The 5,754-nt window shown below is 41.4% G+C and overlaps 1 pseudogene; it reads left to right on the top strand.

Annotated features, from left to right (window-relative positions):
- Window positions 1–5,081: 5,081 nt before the first annotated feature.
- LOC143999187 (5S ribosomal RNA) lies at window positions 5,082–5,200 on the top strand (annotated as a pseudogene).
- Window positions 5,201–5,754: the final 554 nt, after the last annotated feature.

Below are 5,754 nucleotides of genomic sequence, written 5' to 3'. Positions count from 1 at the left end.
TGAGCACGGCTAAAATACAGAAAAACAGTACATTATTTAGGAGTACAGTAGAATATAGTATAAATTATTTAAGATTAAATTGACTTAGCCTGAAAAAATCTAAGTTTAAATCGTTGAGTAAATCGTTGAGTAAATCGTAAATTTATCAGCTAAGTTAACTCTGAGATTATGATTAATTTGACAATTCCATTACGCGGTCCATTTCCACTGGTATAATCATAATGTAATATCAGTAATTGCTATCAGTAAATGTTAAAATTTTAGACAGTTTACATTAGGATGTGGAATTGATATGGATTTAAAAGCGGTACATTAATTTTCTGAAGCATATGGCAGAAAGACGGCTTACACTGCTTTTCTCACATTTTGCTGCGGTAAAAAGAAATGTTTTGTCACTGTGTTTTAACTGTGCAATGATCCTAGTGCAGAGAGATACTCAGTTAAAGTCAGAGATACTCGGTTAATGTCAGAAAAGCAATAAAACTTTTTACATCGTTAGCGAGCAATAGTTACATTACTCATAATATGTGCAGCATGTCTGGTAGCAAATGGATGGTTTTGTGAACATTTTGCATTACCGTACAATTAGCGGTAGACCTCATCGAAGTGAATAGATTTAACTGGTTTTGAGATAGTACTCTCTATTTCTAATAATAAATAAAGCAAAATAAGTCAGGATGGTGTGTCGTCAGTGGTGATATCAAAGTGACAGTTGATGTGGAGAATTACAAATATGCAAAATAGAGCAAAAGAGTGCAAAGTTTATTTTGTTAAGTCATTGACTGATAAGTAATTTTTTAAGTTATTGGCCGTTATTGTTTTGGCAGTACATGGTTTATTTTGATGTATGATAGTTTTATTGCATGCTTGATGTGGGTGATTAAAATCGTGTAGTCTATATTTAGCATAAGAATGAAAAGGCATAACATGGCAATGAGACAAACTCCATTAGAGATGCGAACTAGATGAAATGATGAAATGTGTCTGTATATCCAAGATTGTCTATTGTTATCACTTAGCCTACCCTCTAAATTCACTAGCCTCTCTATATACACGAGCATGTTTTCTGTTTCTGTATACATTACTCTGTCTTCTTTACACCCTGGCCTGTCTTCTATATACACTCTGTTATACACTAGTTTCTCTGTATACACTAGCCGGTCTTCTGCATACAAAAGCCTGTCTTCGGTATACACTAGCCTATTTTGTGAATACACTAGCCCGTCTTCTGTATGCCCTAGCCTGTCTTCTGTATACATTAGTCTCTCTGTATAAACTAGCATCTCTCTATACCCCAAACTGTCCTCTGTAAACACTTGTCTCTCTTTATAGCCTGTCTAGCCTTTCATCTGTACACACTAGCTTCTCTGTATACACTAAACAGGCTTCTATATAAAATAGCTTCACTGTATGCACTAGCCTCTCTGTATAATCTAGCCTTTATTCTGTATTCACTAGCCTTTCTTCTGTATGCTGTAGTCTTCTATATATACTAGCTTCTCTGTACACCCTTGCATCTCTATAAACACTGTGTAAACTAGCCAGTCTTATGTATACACTCGCCGACTGTATACACCAGACTCTCTGAATACACTAAACCCTCTGTATACCACATCCTGTCTTCTGTATACACTAGACTGTAAAAATTAGCTAGAATACACCAGCCTGTCTTCTGTACCCACTAGACTCTCTGTATAAACTACCCAGTCTTTTGTATACACTATCAGCTTTGATGTATACCCAAGCCTATCTTCTGTATATGCACTGTCCTTTCTGTATACACTCGACTCTCTCTATACACTAATCTCTCTATATACACTAACATCTTTGTATATACTAGCCTCTCTTTAAACTAGCCTCTCTGTGTACCCCAGCCTCACTCTTTACTCTAGCATCTCTGTATACTCAAGCCTATCTGCATGCACGAGTCTGTATTCTGTATTCACTAGCCTTTCTTCTGTATGCTGTAGTCTTCTTTATATACCAGCTTCTCTGTACACCCTTGCATCTCTTTAAACACTGTGTAAACTAGCCAGTCTTATTTATACACTCGCCGACTGTATACACTAGACTCTCTGAATACCTAGCCTATGTTCTGAATACACTAGCCCGTCTTCTGTCTTCTGTATGCCCTCTCTGTATAAACTAGCATCTCTCTATACCCCAAACTGTCCTCTGTAAACACTTGTCTCTCTTTATAGCCTTTCTAGCCTTTCTTCTGTACACACTAGCTTCTCTGTATACACTAAACAGGCTTCTATATAAAATAGCTTCACTGTATGCACTAGCCTCTCTGTATAATCTAGCCTCTCTTTATATCCTAGATAGTGTTCTGCATACACTAGCCTCTCCGTAGAAGCCAGCCTTTATTATGTATTCACTAGCCTTTCTTCTGTATGCTGTAGTCTTCTATGTATACTAGCTTCTCTGTACACCCTTGCATCTCTGTAAACCCTGTGTAAACTAGCCAGTCTTATGTATACACTCGCCGACTGTATACACCAGACTCTCTGAATACACTAAACCCTCTGTATTCTACATCCTGTCTTCTGTATACACTAGACTGTAAAAATTAGCTAGAATACACCAGCCTGTCTTCTGTACCCACTAGACTCTCTGTATAAACTACCCAGTCTTCTGTATACACTATCAGCTTTGATGTATACCCAAGCCTATCTTCTGTATATGCACTGTCCTTTCTGTATACACTCGACTCTCTCTTTACACTAATCTCTCTATATACACTAACATCTTTGTATATACTAGCCTCTCTTTAAACTAGCCTCTCTGTGTACCCCAGCCTCACTGTTTACTCTAGCATCTCTGTATACTCAAGCCTATCTTCATGCACGAGTCTGTATTCTGTATTCACTAGCGTTTCTTCTGTATGCTGTAGTCTTCTTTATATACCAGCTTCTCTGTACACCCTTGCATCTCTGTAAACACTGTGTAAACTAGCCAGTCTTATTTATACACTCGCCGACTGTATACACTAGACTGTCTGAATACCTAGCCTATGTTCTGAATACACTAGCCCGTCTTCTGTCTTCTGTATGCCCTCTCTGTATAAACTAGCATCTCTCTATACCCCAAACTGTCCTCTGTAAACAATTGTCTCTCGTTATAGCCTGTCTAGCCTTTGTTCTGTACACACTAGCTTCTCTGTATACACTAAGCAGGCTTCTATATAAAATAGCTTCACTGTATGCACTAGCCTCTCTGTATAATCTAGCCTCTCTTTATACCCTAGATAGTGTTCTGCATACACCTCTCCATAGAAGCCAGCCTTTATTCTGTATTCACTAGCCTTTCTTCTGTATGCTGTAGTCTTCTATATATACTAGCTTCTCTGTAAACCCTGGCATCTCTATACGCCAGACTCTCTGAATACACTAAACCCTCTGTATACCACAGCCTGTGTTCTGTATACACTAGACTGTAAAAACTAGCTAGAATACACCAGCCTGTCTTCTGTACCCACTAGATTCTCTGTATACACTACCCAGTCTTCTGTATACACTATCAGCTTTGATGTATACCCAAGCCTGTCTTCTGTATACACTAGTCTCTCTATATGCACTGTCCTATCTGTATACACTCGACTCTCTCTATACACTAACATCTTTGTATATACTAGCCTCTCTTTAAACAAGCCTCTCTGTGTACCCCAGCCTCACTGTTTACTCTAGTATCTCTGTATACTCAAGCCTATCTGCATACACGAGTCTGTATTCTGTATACACTAGCCTCTCTTTAAACTAGCCTCTCTGTATACCCCAGAATAACTGTATACTCTAGCCTCTCTGTATACACTAGCATTTCTGTATACATCACCCTATCTGTATTCACTAGCCTCTCTGTATACCGCAGCCTGCCTCTCTATATACACTCGCTTTCTTCTGAATATAATAGTCTCAGTCTCTCTCTATAACCAAGCCTGTTTTCTGTATACATTAGCATGTGTCCTGTATACACTAGCCTGTCTTCTTTATTCTCTAGCTTACCTTCTATATACACTGCCATTTATGAGGTAAACAAAGATTCTAGTGTACATAAACGACAGGCTAGAGTATAAAGAGAGGATAGGGTATACAGAAGAAAGCCTAGTTTATACAGAACACAGGCTAGTACCCTGAGCCTGGGTGAGAGAGGATGAGGAGCATTAGGAGGGCTTGGTCTTTCACATCCGACCAAGTGTTCGGCATGATGTGGCTCAACACGTCCAGCTGCCAAAAATAAGGACAAGCGTGGGAGGCACACAACACCCACTGTAACAGTGCTAGGTTCCTGCATTACAGAAACAGAACACCAGCAATAAGGGGTATCTTCAGGTGTATACTGTGCAGGAGGCACACAACACCCACTCTAACTTCTGCACTGCCGATGCCTGTATTGCAAAAATTGAACACCAGTAATAAAGGGTAGCTTCAGGTGTGTACTGTGCAGGAGGCACATAACACCCACTGTAACAGTGCTAGGTTCCCAAGCAGTAAAGACACTGTCCCTGCCTATCGTCCTCTTTCCCTGACCGCCGCAACACACTATACAAGGCCACCGTGCTGGCTGCCTTATATAGTGTGGGGTGTGTACTAAACCCCCTTGAGCTATAATTGGCCACAGGAATACTGCCTGTGGTCAATTGTGGCTCTCCTCTCAGAGGATGTCACATCTGTTCTTATTATATAGAACTTATTATGCTCCTCGTAAACTTTTCCAATTTGGCCGAACGGCCGGACGCAAGTTGCCCCCGGTGCGGGAACATGGGGGGAGACATGATGCACATGTTTTGGAGATGCCCGAAGTTGATCTGCTACTGGACGGAGGTGACAGGAACCATTGATCGGGTGTTTGGAACCTCCACCAGGATGGAGGCGAAGTATTGTCTCCTGGGATTAGTTGAAGGAGTTGGAAACCCGGGAAGCAGCCAGATGGCAGTTCTGAGATGCCTATTTCAGGCAAGTAAACTGATTGCCCAACCCTGCTTAGCCTCCAATGTTGGCATTGACTTGTTTTTTTTAGCTTGTTTCCCAAGATCACCATGTTGGCGTTTGTCAAGATGGTTGAGAGTGCCCAAAGAGATCGCCTATGGCCCCATCCCCTTGAAAGTGCCCGATCTTGTCTGATCTCGGAGGTTAAGCATTGTCGGGCCTGATTAGTAACTGGATGGAAGACCGACTGGGAATACCAGGTGCCGTATGCTTATTTCTTGATCATACATCACGGGACACAGGATCATTACATAATGGGTTATATAGGCACCTCTGGTGATGGGACACTGGTTAACCCCCAATTAAGGAGAATTCCTTCCCTATATAACCCCTCCCATATGGGAGGCACCTAATTTTTCCCTTTGCCAGTGGTGGTTGGTCACGTAAAACATGTGCTATGAAGGAAGTTCTGTGCAGGTCCCTGCGGGGGCCTAAGGGCTACAACAAACCGGATCCATATCTCGGGCCGATATTTTGACTCCCAAGATGATATGGTACCCGGGCCTCGTCATCTGAAGAAACGAGGTTTTGCCTGTAAGTCCTCTCCTATTGGAAGACTGGGCTCTGGGAAAATCAGACTTACTGTACTATTTACATAGTGGCACGAAAGTTTCTGGCAGAGTCTTTTACAAGGTCCAGGTAGGAGGTTCTTCTGAGAAGGAACCCCAAAAAAAACCTGAAGGTTGGCACAACTCTGCCCGCCGTGATGGGTGAAGGCTGGAATCTGTCTGTGTTCAGCAATTCCTGCGGCAAGGACAGGTAAGGG

The sequence above is a fragment of the Lithobates pipiens genome, unplaced genomic scaffold (genome assembly GCF_037356315.1).
Source record: "Lithobates pipiens isolate NorthernLeopardFrog02 unplaced genomic scaffold, aLitPip1_a1.2 Scaffold_19, whole genome shotgun sequence".
NCBI classification, from domain to species: domain Eukaryota; kingdom Metazoa; phylum Chordata; class Amphibia; order Anura; family Ranidae; genus Lithobates; species Lithobates pipiens.
Note: the sequence above shows the minus strand (reverse complement) of the source record. Positions and strands in the feature narration are given on the sequence as shown.